Source organism: Pinus tabuliformis, chromosome 3_1, assembly GCF_031772625.1.
Source record: "Pinus tabuliformis cultivar Carrire ecotype Pingquan chromosome 3_1, CPIR1, whole genome shotgun sequence".
In the NCBI taxonomy this organism is placed as follows: domain Eukaryota; kingdom Viridiplantae; phylum Streptophyta; class Pinopsida; order Pinales; family Pinaceae; genus Pinus; species Pinus tabuliformis.
In genome coordinates, this window is record NC_142301.1 from 842,338,759 (window position 1) to 842,355,524 (window position 16,766).

The window sequence follows — 16,766 nt, forward strand, 5'->3', positions numbered from 1 at the left end:
TATGGATTTTTATCGTGTTGTTTCCAGTTTTACATAGTATCTTGATTACTTGGAAATCTTATCAAACTGCTCCAATTTCCTTCATTTACTATGTCTGTCTGTAGATGTTCATTTGTGACATTTTAAAATCTATAGATGCCTTAGCTTCCATTAAAATTTGTTGTTTTCCATTTCTGTAATTTTACTCCATGGCCAACGGTAGTAGTCATCATATTTTTCTTCACCTACAAAATCACAAAAAGAGATCAGAGTTAGTCATTTGACTGTTTCAATTGTTTCAAGAAGATTTGATAAATATTTGAGAGAGACCTCTCAGATTGGAAGGACTAACTTCCAATTCAAGTGGTCTGAAACTGTTACACTAGGTTAAAGGTTGGAGCAACCTAATTCTTTCTAGCCCAGTGATAACATACATGATGCTTGATAATGATTTAAAACTTTGATTTGATGTTGAAATATGTTTTGGGCTATAGATCTCACTGTGATAAAACAATTAGGGTTTTTACATGATATATGATGAGTTTCCTTATTGAAAATGTTATTTGAGCATAGGAACCTTCAGTGACTAATATTGGTATTCAATATTGGTTTTGTATTGACCTCATTATCCTTGGCACAATGGTTGAAGTATAAACAATTGTGATTCAGTATGAAGTGATCTCACAATGGAACCTACATGATTTATCCTTGGTGTATGAATTTGCATCTTGTGACAGAAATGGTTTATATTATGATCATGAGGATGACTTGATGAAGTTTGGTTTGACGTTGCTTGGAAAATGAAATTTTGTTGACATGGAAATATATAAAGCGATAACTTGATATTTGGATGTAAGCTCTACCTGTCACCTGGTCCAAAAGAACATGTTACAATGATATTGATGATTTTGATATTAGTTTTTGATCTGCCATCTAAAAGTTTGATAAGATAAATTAGTTGATTTAATTTCACAATATTGATCTATGTAAAGTTGAGCATATTGGTTTGGTAAAGTGTTATGTTTGCAGAAATCATTGTATGAAGCAAGCTCTCGAAGCCTGATATGTTCAATCATTTGATGAAGCTAAGAAGATGTGCCCATCTTGTTGGGTGTGGAGCCTGATTATATTCTTTATTCAGAGGTATCATCGCATTGGACCCCAGTTCGTAATGTGGTGCAATGCCGCTCGTAATATTTACGTTGTAAGGGGGATCTAAGGGGGGTGGAAGCGATCTTTAGGAGCCTCCCCCTGGTAGGGAATTGGGGGCAGCGCCCTTGAAGCTAAAAATAGATGTAAAATTTCCTTGTAAAATATTGTAATTTCGTAGTCAATCTGGGCCGTTCATTAGGCAGAGATCTGACAGTAGAAGTTATGATTAGGGTTTTTTGCCCTAGAAGGCAACCCCTTGCTATATATGAGGGAATTGTATTGCGTCTATGTAGATCTGTTTTCTGAGTGAGAAAGAGAGTGGAGATTGTGTGAGAGCGAAGAGGTAATTACATCGAATCTGCTGTAGGTTGTATCTCTTCAGTTTGCTGGATAATATAAAAGGAAGGACTGGTTGTTTCCTGTGGATGTAGCCCAAATTGGGTGAACCACGTATATCTGTGTCTCTCTTGTTTTATGTGTTTTCTGTGTTTATATTTCTGCAATATATTTTATGTGTTCCATTGCTCTATAATATATAATTTTCTAACAACTGGTATCAGAGTTGAAGGTCTATTTGGTTGATAAACTCGCAGGAGAGAAGGGTTCCTGGTTCGAGTGGGAGTAATGGTAGAAGATGGTAGGTTTAGGGTTGAAAAATTTAACGGCCAAAACTACGAGTTGTGGAAGATGTAGATGGAAGATTATTTGTACCAGAAAGATCTGTACCTACCATTGAGAGGAAAGACAAAGAAGCCAACGAGTATGATAGACACAGAATGGGATATTCTCGACAGAAAGGCACTTGGAACAATACGATTGTGCCTAGTAGCGTCGGTAGCCTTTAATAATTCAACAGAAACGACAACAGAGGGTTTAATGAAGGCATTGTCCAAACTATATGAAAAAACCTCGGACTAAAATACGATATTTATTATTACGCGTTTATTTAATATGAATATGTCAGAAGGTGGATCTATTTCTGATCATTTAAATGAATTTAATACAATTACCAGTCAGTTAAGTTTTGTGGGGTAACTTTTGATGATGAAGTTAGGGCTCTGTTATTTCTATGGTCATTACCAGAAAGTTGGAATGGTTTAGTTATGGCCATTAGTAACTCTGTCTCTGGATCTAGTACTTTAAAGTTTGATGATGTTGTCGGTGCAATCCTTAGCAAGGAAATGCGACGGAAAAGCTTTGATGAGACATCAGGTAATGCTTTGACTGCAGAGACTAGGGGAAGAAAAATGGAAAGAGGAAAGAGCCCAGGATATCATAGTAAGTCAAGGAAAGGCAGATCCAAGTCCAGATCGGGGATAGTGTGCTAGAAATGTGGGAAGAAAGGACACCTGAAGAAATACTGCAAGTCCCGGAAAGGAAAAGAAGGAGACGTGTAGTAAGAAAACAATCATGAATCGAATGTGACAGGTGATGTGTTGCAAGATGCTTTTATTCTTTCATTAGAAAAGATTATTGATGCTTGGGTGGTAGATTCAGGGGCCTCATTCCATGCCACACCTGATAGGAAACATTTTCATGATTATGTTCAAGGAGATTTTGGATAGCTTCGATTGGGTGATGATAAACCCTATAAAATCATTGGAACGGGTACAGTTTTCATAAAACAGCAGAATGGAAATCAATGGCTTTTGAAGGAGGTAAGGCTTGTTCCATATCTGAAGAAAAATCTAATTTCAACAGGGTAGTTGGGAGGTTAAGGCTGTGTAACTACTTTTACAGATAAAACCTATAAGGTCACTAAAGGAGCCCTGGTAATAGCAAAAGGAGAAAAGGTTGGTACATTGTATTTATGCAATGGTATTTAAAATTCTGTTAATTCTTTAACCTATACAAGAGAAGATACAACATTGTGGCATCATAGGCTCGGGCACATGAGTGAGAAGGGGATGCAGATTCTTCACTCAAGAAATTTGTTGCCAGGTTTGAAGCTTATTGATTTAAAATTCTGTGAGAATTGTGTTTATGGGAAATAGAAGAGATTCAGATTCCTCAGTGTTGGGAAAGAAAGAAGAGTGAAAAATTGGAGCTTGTGCATACAGATATATGGGGACCTGATCAAGTATCATCTCGCAGTGGGTCTCGTTATTATGTTACTTTTATTCATGATGCAACTAGAAACCTGGATTTATTGTATTCGAAATAAATCTGATGTATTTGATACTTTCAAGAAATGGAAAGCTTTGGTTGAAAATGAGATAGGAAAAAGGTTGAAGTGTCTTAGATCAGACAATGGAGGTGAATATTGTAGCAAAGAGTTTGATAGGTACTGTTCAGAGAATGGAATTCGCAGAGAGAAGACAGTTCTAGGAACACCACAAGAAAATGGTGTGTCAGAAAGGATGAATAGGACAATCATGGAGTGTGCAAGGTGCATGAGATTGCATGCAGGATTGCCTTTACAACTTTGGGCAAATGCTGTAGATACTGTTGTCTATCTAATAAACAAAGGACCTTCAATTTCCTTGGATGGTGGTATTCCAGAGGAGGCATGGCCAGGTAAAAAGGTAAACTACTCATTTTTAAATACTTTTGGTTGTGAAGCCTTTGTCCACATCAATAAAGAAAATAGAACAAAGATTGAGGAAAAATCAATGAAATGTACCTTTATTGGATATGGTGTTAATGATTTTAGTTACCACTTTTATGATTATGAAAAACAAAAAATCATTAGGAGCAAAGATGTCATATTCAATGAAAAGGTTTTGTATAAGGATTAGTTGTAGGAAAATAAACAGGAAAAGGAAAACAGAGAATACACAGTGCTTGATGAGATCACAGAAAAAGTGAAGGTGCCTGAAAATCATAATGATCAACAGCAAGAACAAATAGAACAACCACAATAGCAACAAGCACCTCAAACACCTGAAAGTGGTGTTAGAAGATCTACCAGGATAAGTAGACCCCTTGAACGATACTCTCCATCATTATATTATGTATTGTTGACTGATTCTAGTGAACCAGAATGTTATGAAGAAGCAGTGTAGGTAGAAACCAGGAAGAAGTAGGAGCAAGCCATGAAAGAAGAGATGGAATCCTCAGCACATAACCAGACTTGGGACTTAGTCAGGTTCCTTGCAGGTAAAACGACATTGCAAAATAAATGGGTTTATAGGTTGAAGGAAGAAGATGGAGGTAGAAAAAGGTATAAAGCTAGACTTGTGGTGAAGGGGTTTGCACAGAAAAAGGGTATAGACTTTGATGATATATTTTTTCCTGTTGTTAAAATGACTTCAATCAGAACTATTTTAAGTCTAGTAGAAACTGAAGATTTGCATCTTGAGCAGTTAGATGTAAAGACAACCTTTCTCCACGGGGATTTGGAGGAAGAGATATATATGCAACAACCACAAGGATATGAGGTAAAAGGGAAGGAGAAACTAGTGTGCAAGTTGAAGAAGAGCTTGTATGGCTTAAAACATGCTCCAAGGTAGTGGTATCTAAAATTTGACAGGCTTATGTCTGAACAAGGTTATACTAGATGTCACTTTGATCATTGTGTTTATATCAAAAGGAAAAATGATGGTAGCTATATTATATTATTGTATGTGGATGACATGCTTATTGCAAGTTCTAACATGCATGAAATAAATGTGCTCAAAATAAAATTGGCAAACTCATTTGCAATGACGGATTTGGGTGCTACAAAAAAAATCCTTGGTATGAGAATAACTAGAGACAAGAAGAATAAAAAATTAACATTGTCGAATTGAGGCTTCTGTGATCCATATGAGGTTTACGAGAGATTTTTCGGCGTAAATCACAAGATCTATCATTTGTCGACACGTTTCGAACCAACTAGTGTGGTTCATCGTCAAGACAAGTTAAAGAACTAGATCCAGCTTTGCATGTTAAATAGCTTGAGCAGAGCCTCCAATGGCTAACTAGGCCAACGGTTAATTTAGATTATTTAGCCGTTGGAGGCTCTGCTCAAGCTATTTAACATGCAAAGTTGGATCTAGTTCTTCAACTTGTCCTGACGATGAACCACACTAGTTGGTTTGAAACACGTCAACAAATGATAGATCTTGTGATTTACGCCACAAAATCTCTCGTAAATTAACATTGTCTCAGAGTGAGTACATACAAAAGGTGTTGAAAAGGTTTAATATGGAGAATGAAAAACCAATTAGTATACCTTTGGCTAGCCATTTCAAACTAAGTAAGGAAATGTGTCCCAAGACTCAGGAAGAAATGGATTATATGTCTAAAGTTCCATATGCATCAGCAGTTGAAAGCTTAATATATGCAATGGTCTACACAAGGCCTGATATTGCACATGTAGTGGGAGTTGTAAGAGGGTACATGAAAAATCCAAGAAAAGAACATTGGATGGTAGTGAAGTGGATTCTCAAGTATTTTAGAGGTACCACAAATCAAGCATTATGCTTTGGTGGTTCAAACATTGCTCTACAGGGATATGTTCATGCAAATATGGCGGGTGATAGAGATAACAGGAGGAGCACCATAGGGTATGTGTTCACTGTAGGTGGAACAATTGTCAGTTGGGTCTCAAAACTACAAAGTGTTGTTGCACTCTCAACAACAGAAGCAGAGTATGTTGCTGCTACAGAAGCTAGTAAAGAAATGATTTGGTTACAAAGGTTTCTAGATGGATTGGGTAAGAAGCAAGAGTTGGGCAAGTTATACAGTGATAGCCAGAGTGCCATACATCTTGCAAAGAACTCTACATTTCATTCCAAGACAAAACATATACAGATCAAGTATCATTTCATGCAGTCAATGTTGGAAGATGGACAGTTGAAGCTGGAAAAGATACACACTAGCCAAAATCTTGCAGATATGTTAACAAAAGTTGTAACGAGGGAGAAGCTGAGATTTTGCTTGGTTTCAATTAGTCTTCAAGTATGATGATGAAGATGAGAAACAACCAGGTCCAAAGTGGAATCATTGTCCAGAAAATGAAGCAGCGGTGGAGTTGCTATAATCAGTCTCCAAGTGGGAGATTGTTGGGTGTGGAGCCTGATTACCTTATTTATTTAGAGGTATCACTGCATTGGACCCCAGTTCGTAATGTGCCGGCAACGTCGCCTGTAATATTTGCGCTGCAAGGGGAGTCCAAGGGGGGGCAGAAACAATATTTATGAGCCCCCCGGTGGGGGATCGGGAGCAGCGCCCCCGAAGTTAAAAATATATGTAAAATTTCCTTGTAAAATGTTGTAATTTCATAGTCAATCTGGGTCATTCATTAGGCGGAGATTTGACGTTAAAAGTTATGATTAGGGTTTTTTTTGCTCTAGAAGGCAACCCCTCGCTATATATGAGGGAATTGTATTACATCTATGTAGATCTGTATTCTAAGTGATAAAGAGAGAGTATATTATGTTAGAGTGAAGAGGGAATTACAACGGATCTGCTGTAGGTTGTATCTCTTCAGTTTGCTGGATAATATAAAAGGAAGGACTGGATGTTTCCCATGGACGTAGCCCAAATTGGGTGAACCACGTATATCTATGTCTCTCTTGTTTTATCTATTTTCTTTGTTTATATTTCTGTAATATATTTTATGTGTTCCATTGCTTTGTATTATATAATTTTCTAACACATCCAAGCCTCTATTTCAAAATGGGTCCAAGGTATGACTTTGATTTTGGTTTTTATATACTGATGATATGTTCTTGACAGAAAAAGAACCTCTCATGATCAAAGTAAGAGGGAGTTGGCTTTTGAACCTCGAAATAGTGAATCATGGTAGGATGAATCAATTTCTGAATTTTGGAAAAGAAAATCTATATCGCGAAGCTATCAGAAAGTGGAAATCATGCAAATCCTTGGACACTCAAATTGAATTTCAAGAAGTTGTGAAGAGATATTGTTGACCTTGAGTTGGCAACCAATAGTTGATTGAAGCATTGATGTTCCATTTGAACATCCGTCCATATACATGTTGTGAATAGAACCTAAGTAAATTCATGATTGTGTTACTTCATACACATTGAGTTTCCACCAAGCACCCTTCAAGATATTGGCATACGATGATCATTTTTTGGTCTAAGACATTATTCCTGTGCTATGTGATTGCATGGATGTATTGATGTTGTTCGGGATCATTGTTGATGAGATAAGCACATTTGGGTGTTGCCTTAGTATGAGATTTTCCATGATGTTTTGGATTAGAAGTCTGTAGCTTTAAGAACCACCGAGGTTGAGAACGATGTTGCTATCATGACCAACTGTGAAGCAAGATGAAAAATCAAAGTTGTTTGGGAAAGTTCTGAATATGAAAAGGACACATTGCGATATTAATGAGTACTACAAAAAAAACCTTGGTATGAGAATAAGTAGAGACAGGAAGAATCGAAAATTAACATTGTCTCGGAGTGAGTACATACACAAGGTGTTGAAAAGGTTTAATATGGATAATGCAAAACCAGTTAGTATACCTTTGGCTAGCCATTTCAAACTAAGTAAGGAAATGTGTCCCAAGACTCAGGAAGAAATGGATTATATGTCTAAAGTTCCATATGCATCAGCAGTTGGAAGCTTAATATATGCAATGGTTTACACAAGACCTGATATTGCACATGCAGTGGGAGTTGTAAGAAGGTACATGAAAAATCTAGGAAAAGAACATGGGATGGTAGTGAAGTGGATTCTCAGGTATTTGAGAGGTACCACAAATCAAACATTATGCTTTGGTGGTTCAAACATAACTCTACAAGGATATGTTCATGCAGATATGGCGGGTGATAGAGATAACAGGAGGAGCACTGTTTGGTCAATTTAGTGAGGTCTAAATTGCAACTTTTAAATGTCAACCCGGGGCTCGTAAGCTGATGAAGTGATGTGTACTATATGTACTTAGATAACTGTTTTCTTAGTCTTTTGTCGTTTTTAGTTTTTTTTAAGTTTGTTTTCGAATATATCTTTCCTACTGTGATGTGATGGAAATGTAATAAAGCAAGTGAAATGTGGATGATTGTGGTGAGCTCTAAATGATTTCTCAAAACTTAAAGAGTATTCTACAAGAAAGCTTGAACAACAACTGCAATAAAATCAACTCTTAAAGGAAAATAAAGACATCAAATAAAAGACTAATGACATCGGCCCAGTATCTCTGCTGCTGAATGCAAATGAAAATGAAATCTATATTAAATCCAACTAAAAGGAAGAACAACTATTTCACACTATTTCAACTCTTCAACTTAATCTTCTCTATGAAAAGATAACATGAAATGTTAAGCAATGTGAAATCTAAGTGAAACTACATAAAAGAGACTAGTCACAATACTTTAACTTTCTCTTAACCTTTTGCCTTTCAGCTGAATTTATCATGTGAGAAACAGTTATGGATAAGTCAAGTAATGTGAGTTCTAAGCAAACTAAATCAAGCTATACTAAATGATATTTTGGCTCCTAATAAAGTTATTTGATTATGGAAAAGGAACCATCAATAGATGAACAACTTGATGTCTAAGAGCAGAAAGTAAATATGCAAGTTAAAGAAATGACAGTAAGGAAAATCAAAACTGCAAAACAATGAAGGTCAGCAACATAGACAAGATGATCACGCATGCCACTAGTTATGAAAAGAAAAGAAGGAAAACTGTCCCGGGCTTGCCTAAGAAACCTGCATAACGCACTGATCAGTCATGAACATAAAAGTGCAGAAATGTAAATCAACAGAAATCAAAGTTTATGTACAGCTAATATACATGTTGAAAAGAAATAAAAACGCAACAATTAAAAGACATTTGTACAGCTAATATACATGAAACAAGAAAAGAAATGCAGGAAATTAAAGGTTACTGTACAGGACTTCAGCAAACAGGGGCCCTCTGCCTACTTCAGCCGGTTCAAGGAACAGTTATACGCTTAAATGCAAAACAGTCTTCTCATGTATTGACAACAAATGTAAAGTACAGTGGGGAGTTCAAAATTACATACAAAATGATTACATCAACGACTAACTCTACAGCGTTCAAGGACGCTTTATTTATAAGGAGAAAAGCAAACTACTTTAACGAGATCTATGCTATTCAACCAGCTGTTTAAAAACACGTGAATCTTCTGCGTCCCCGGATCTAGGTAACTGTCATCGTGTTCATTCAATCTGGGGAATATGGTTGTTTGATTCGTGCTTCTAGATTGTCTTCGTGGCTGAGGATGATGCCACCTAGCTTCACGTGCCCAAAAACAGAGCAACGCAGAGCCGTGCCACCGCTGAACACCTCTGTTGACCGGTATTTGCCTCCTCGTTGACCACGGGCTTTTATGGCTGTTCTGGGTGATCTGGAGGGACACGTACCATGTCCTTGACCCCTGGAACTTGCCCATGTGGCTCATCTTCTCGGAGGACACTTGTAACATATCGTTTAATAAAACAGCTGCGGAATCCTGTGTTGGCTGCAGAAACTTGGATCAGCTGCGGAAACCTGTGTTGGCTGCGGAAACGTAGCACGTTGAACCAAAATTCTAAACCAAACAACAGTCACTTAGCATAGTTAGAAAATCATGTAAAAAGTCCTAAAATACAATGATTTAATCAACTTGGTGGATGAAATGAGTGGGAAAAGGAGGAAATGAATGGGAAAAGAAGGCTGAGAGGGTGTGTAAGGAGGTACAGGTTCAAGGCTCTACAAGCACCACAGGGTATGTGTTTACCATAGGTGGAACAGTTGTCGGTTCGGTCTCAAAACTACAAAGTGTTGTTGCACTCTCAACAACAGAAGAAGAGTATGTTGCTGCTACAGAGGCTAGTAAAGAAATGATTTGGTTACAAAGGTTTCTGGATGAATTGGGTAAGAAGCAGGAGTTGGGCAAGTTATACAGTGTCAGCCAGAGTGCCATATATCTTGCAAAGAACTCTGCATTTCATTCCAAGACAAAACATATATCATTTCATACAGTCAATGTTGGAAGATGGAAAGTTGAAGCTGGAAAAGATACACACTAGCCAAAATCTTACAGATATGTTAACAAAAGTTGTAACCATGGAGAAACTGAGATTTTGCTTGGTTTCAATTGGTCTTCAAGTATGATGATGAAGATGAGAAACAGCCAGGTCCAAAGTGGAATCATTGTCTAGTAAATGAAGCAGCGGTGGAGTTGCTATAATCAGTCTCCAAGTGGGAGATTGTTGGGTGTGGAGCCTTATTATCTTCTTTATTCAGAGGTATCACCGCATTGGACCCCAGTTCGTAATGTGGTGGCAACGCCGGCCGTAATATTTGCGGTGCAAGGGGGGTCCAAGGGGGGGTAGAAATGATATTTAGGAGCCCCCCCTCGGCGGGGGATCGGGAGTAGCGCACCCGAATTTAAAAATTAGATGAAAATTTTCCTTGTAAAATGTTGTAATTTCATAGTCAAACTGGGTCGTTCATTAGGCGGAGATTTGACGGTAGAAGTTATGATTAGGGTTCTTTTGCCCTAGAAGGAAACCCTCACTATATATGAGGGAATTGTATTACATCTATGTAGATCTATATTCTGAGTGAGAAAGAGAGAGGAGATTATGTGAGAGCGAAGAGGGAATTACAACGGATCTGTTGTAGGTTGTATCTCTTTAGTTTGTTGGATAATATAAAAGGAAGGACTGGATGTTTCCCGTGGACGTATCCCAAATTGGGTGAACCATGTATATCTGTGTCTCTCTTGTTTTATCTATTTTCTGTGTTTATATTTCTGCAATATATTTTATGTGTTCCATTGCTCTGTAATATATAATTTTCTAACACATCCAGGCCTCTATTTCAAAATGGGTCCAAGGTATGACTTTGATTTTGGTTTTTATATACTGATGATATTTTCTTGACAGAAAAAGAGCCTCTCATGATCAAAGTAAGAGGGAGTTGGATTTTGGACCTTGAAATAGTGAATCATGGCAGGATGAATCAATTTCTGAATTTTGGAAAAAATATATATATATTGTGAAGCTATTAGAAAGTGGAAATCATGTAAATCCTTAGATACTCGAATTGAATTTCAAGAAGTTGTGAAGAGATATTGTTGAGCTTGAGTTGGCAACCGATAGTTGATTGAAGCATTTATGTTCCATTTGAACACCTGTCCATATAGATGTTGTGAATAGAACCTAAGTAAATTCATGATTGAGCTGCTTCATACACATTGAGTTACCACCAAGCACCCTTCAAGATATTGGCATAAGATGATCATTTTTTGGTCGAAGACATTATTCCTGTGCTATGTGATTGCATGGATGTATTGATGTTGTTTCATTGTTGATGAGATAAGCACATTTGGGTGTTGCCTTAGTATGATATTTTCCATGATGTTTTGGATTAGAAGTCTGTAGCTTTAAAAACCACCGAGGTTGAGAATGATGTTGCTATCATGACCAAATGTGAAGCAAGAAGAAAAATCAAAGTTGTTTGGGAAAGTTCTGAATATGAAAAGGATACATTGCGATATTAATGAGTGGATCAGGTTGGTAGAGAATTTCATATATAGTTGGGACTCAGATACCTTCATATATTAAGACAATTCTAATGTACGAAACAAGCTTAGGCTTGTGGTTGGAACCTCCATGAGAGGGAGGCTGACTATGGTATCCTTTCTGTGAAATATATATTTTTTGTTCTAATATGATATTTGATTTGATGTCCCGTGTGACCAAGAGACAACTTCCGTTGAGACTAATGATTACCAAATATGAGCAAGATGATATGATTGTTGATCTAGAGAGAGAATCGTTAATCGGTGACACTGAGCCAACCCTTCCCTCTTGTTTGAGCTCCCAGGGTGTGGAATTGAGATGGATGGCTCCTAGGGTTGAGGATATTTGGAAAGTAGAGTCACAAATTTTTATCCCCTATATGCTACACATAGGGTTGGATATATTTCTCCCCTATATTAGTATTTTCATAGTACACCCCAGTTGGCATCATACCCACAAGTAATTTGTGTATCTAACTCAAACTCGGATTATGATGTAGGTGCTCTACCACATGACTTTTGAGGGTCATTAATGGGAATATCGATAGGCAACCGAATGGGTTGAGATGTGCTCCCCTATATCACCTATTTCTCGATATGGGGTTGTAGATGTTTAGCTCCATCATGAGATTATGGGGTGAGATTAAGCTCCCCAATGTTGTTACGGATTGAGCTAGACTCTCTAATGTTTATGCGGGTCATAGATTTGTCTCCCCACTGATGTTTCTTGGGTGGTAGCATTGGGATCCCCGCTGGTAGTGACTCCAGGTGGTAGAAGTGGCTCCCTGATGAATAGAGGGTGGTAGCTTAGGCTCCCTTCCAATGTCAAATTCTTCTTCTTTTAGATTCAAGAATGTTTAGCATATGAGTAGCGACAATCAAGAGATAAGAAAGAATAAGCAAGAGATGAATCGAGATGAACAGTGACGATACGTGATGATGATATACATAAGATTGGATATGATGTGATGATAGGATACACATGACATGATGCACATGGAATTATCCCTAGTTGAGAGAGAGTGTTAAAATTGGAAGCTAGGGCTAAATTCCACTTTAGACAACTTATTTGATCGATATGATGATTTCATTGAATTCCTCTTTTGAGGAGGACCAAAATTAACTTAAATATCATCACATTTGGACAAGGGAATGTGTATTTTTGAATCATAAGGGCACATGTGCATATTTGATCAGATCGACCCTAAAGAAAATTTGGTACCCTTAGAAGGCTATAAATACAAGTGACCTCTACCTCATTTGGACATCATCATGAAACATTGTTCTATTCTCTTCTTTTTTTCGGCTCACACAGGTCTGAAGCACGTCCATGAAGATTGGTTCCCACGAAGGAGAAATTGTAGGGTGTGAAGCTCACATTTATGTTTTACAGTTTTGGGCCTTAATCGTAGGCATGACGCAGAGAGATATCGACTGCATTCGCTCACTAGTCAGATCATCAGTGTGACTGAATCTTTTCATTCGTATGCACAACTCGTCCTCCATGCGACTAGAAACTAGGGTTCTAGGTTAGAGTCGTTGTCTTGACAAAGGATACTTTCAGTTGTAGTCACTAGATTACATACTCAAGGGAGTGACTGGAACCTCTCATTTGCATGAATGACTCCTCCTCCATGCGCCTCGGACTTAAAAATTGGGTTTTCATTTCTCCAAATTTTTCGCTCATTGACCGTAGTGTTTGGTAGTTGACTGCAGACAATGACAATTGTTTTCAAGCTTCTGATACAAGGTTTTGAGTATGAGCATTGTTGGGTTCATCTCATGGATATTGTTTAGTTGATTTTTGATGAATGTTTGTATGGATGAAAATATGTATCATTGTACTCGCTTTTACTGAATCATTTAATGACAATATAATAAGAATAATAATTTGAAAGGGTTTTCCCCATAGTGGGTTTTTTCCTGGTCTCCGACCAATCCTGGTGTCTCTATGTTTGAATGATTTTCTTATACTGTTCGTTCATGTTCTGCTACACTGATGACGATGATATTGTTCTAATGATCGTTGCCGACTCAAGATCATGTGTCACATAGTTCTTCTCATGTTCATTTAGTTTCCTTGATTTGTAGCATACCACTTGTCCCTCCTGCATGAGGACTCCACCAAGTCCTCTTTTGCAATATTTTGTACACACCATGAACTCTTTTTCAGGATCTGCAATCTTTATAACTAGAGCATGTGTAAGTAATTGCTTCAACTACTGAAAACTAGTTTCGCATTCCTTTGTCCATTCAAATTTCTTTCCTTTCCTCTACAATGATGTAATAGGATACACAATTCGTGAGAAGTTCCTGATGAACCAACTGTAGTAAATTGTCAACCCCATGAATGATCTAACCCCATCCACATTACTAGGGCTTTCTCATTCCATGATAGCTCTTATATTTGTGTATCCACTATTATGCCTTCCTTGGAGATAACATGCCCCAAGTAATACCTCTGTTTGAAAGAAACTGCATTTACTAAGTGTGGAATACAACTGATACTCTCTTAGCAATCTGAACACTAATGCTAATTGTTTGGCATGCTCTTCCACATTCTTAGAATATATCAATATATCATCAATAAATACAATCACAATTTGTCCAAATAAGGATGCAACACACTATTCATCAAACACATGAAAGTAGCTAGAGTATTAATCAAACCAAAAGGAACCAAAAGAAACTCATAATTCTCATACCTAGTCCAGAAAGTAGTCTTGTATATATCCTCTTCTTTGATACATACCTGATGGTATCCTAATCTCGAATCAATCTTTGAAAACTTGTTTCTCCCTTCAATTGATAAAAACAAGTCATCAATCCTCAGGAACAATTTCTTTTTCTTGACATTTACCTTGTTCCACTACTTGTAATCAATACACAACTTGAGAGTACCATCCTTCTTCTTCACAAACAATATTGATGCACCCCAAGGTGACACACTTGGCGTAATGTATCCCTTGACAAGCATTTCCTTCAATTGCAACTTTTTTGAGTAGCTCTGGAGTGCTCATCCTGTAAGGTTCCTTTGATATTAGTGCTACTCCTGGTACCAACTCAATAGAAAATTCCACTTCCCTATGAGGCGGAAAATTTGAAATATCTACGGGAAATACATCCTGAAACTGTTGCAAGACCGAGTACTTCTTCAAGACTTCTATATCCTCAACATGCTTACCTTTATCACTGGAAATATGCACTACAAATAATACACACCCTTTCAGTGACTACGCTTTATCTGCATAGTTGTAACCATTCTAAATGAGGTTGCCTTATTCTTACCTTGTAAGATTCTCTATTATCCATTTTCATCCAAGCACTCAATAGAATTTCCATAACAATCCACCTTAGCCCTATGAAGATACAACCAATCTATACCCAGAAGCATAATGTACGAACCCAATGGAAGCACATTCAGATGCACTGATATAGGCATACCATTCAACTCAAATGCACAAGATCTTACCTAATGATGAACTCATTTCTTAGTACATGTATCCAAATTCACTAACCAAGACTCTGCATGCACTTCTTTTCTCAAACCACACTTATCCACCAAGTCAGGGTTAACATAACTATAATTATATCTAGGGTCAATAAAAATAGAAATAACATGATCACTAAGCTTACCTTCCATCTCAATAATAGATACCTAGTGATCCACCTATCTGTTATCCAATGATGCATAGGTTTGAGGAATGCTCTATCCAACATCCCCAAACATTTGTGCTTCCTGTGCATTGTAGATCTGAGGCCTACCACTATGATATGATGCACAATCCTTATTGAGATGATCCTTTCCACCTATCCAACATTGCAATTGTCTCCTACCATCACCTTTATTGTGTTGCTCTTCAAGATGAGACCCATGTCCCTTCTCAACGACATGAAACTTCTTATAAGGAACACCTTTCTCTTTTTCACCTGCATCTTGAGTTCTTGTTCACTTCGGTGGCCATTGACCTTTAGTCTTGTGATTCCCTTTCCAACCTTGCTTAAATTCAGTCTTACACTTTCATTGCTCATAATAGTGCTTCAACTTCCCAATTACTTTTTCCAGCAACTGAGTCTCATCATACTCAATACGATCCTTAAATGCTAATGCTAATCCACTGAAAAATGTCTGAACTTTAGCCTTCTCATCCTTAAGATATGGTACATACCTCAATAACTCCAGGAACTCAATTGTGTACTCCTCATATTTCATTGATCCCATCTTCGTCTCATAGAAATCCTTGGCTTTACTGTCATATTACCTCTCTTATAAGTATTTCTTCTGGAGAAGTCTCTTGAATTCATGCCAACTTAACTCCTTTGTCTTGATGTCTCTGACCCGCTTCACATCTTCCCACCAAATGTATGTTTTCCCTTTGAGACTGAAAATAGCTATTATGGACTTCATGTTCTCTATGTAATCATGAAACTCAAATAATTTCTTCATCCCAAGAAATCATGCCTCTACATATTTTTGTTTCTTCAAATCTCCATCAAATGTAAGTTCCTTGCCTTTCTTGAACTTGTCTGGAAAATATCCCCTATCACTCCTCCTGTAAGGATGATAGCAATGATGACCATGATGCATGTCTGAGCCAAAACTAGAGTATAACCCATTGCCCACTACCTCTCCTATCAGGTGTATCCAAGAACCTTCCATCTCTAACCATGCCATCCCTATCTGACCTGTGTCCACCATGAGACGTGCTACCATATGCTCCATTAGTCCTGTCCTCCTATCCATAATTGATCTGTGCATGTCCATGTCTCTGCAAGTGTGATAATCTCTAAAGGATGACTGCATTGACCTCTGCTTATTTCTCTTGTGCATTGGAAAATCTCTCTTGTGTCTAAATGATCCTGTCATTATCTTCCTTTCAACTTCTTATCTCTGCCTTCAAACTTCTCAAAGTGGTTGTTATGTCTGGAGAGTACACATCTCTTGGTTTCTCATCTTATCTATAAGGGGAGTCTCGTGAACTGTAATCCATCATTTTTCTAGTCATCTTTGATCTTCTTATTCCTACAAATATACCATGTCAGCTAAACCAAAATATAAACATAATTAACATACCTCAGTGAGGCTCAGGGGAGGCTACCTTGTATGCAAAATCAATCTAGATTAGCATGATACATGTATAATCATAATCGCATCAATATACCGACATCATGCATGAAAATAACAACTGCATACCATGACC

At 37.5% G+C, this 16,766-nt stretch overlaps 1 pseudogene; it reads right to left on the reverse strand.

Annotated features, from left to right (window-relative positions):
* LOC149190152 (large ribosomal subunit protein uL30y-like) overlaps window positions 1-16,330 on the reverse strand; it is a 34,668-nt pseudogene extending 18,338 nt beyond the window's left edge.
* Window positions 16,331-16,766: the final 436 nt, after the last annotated feature.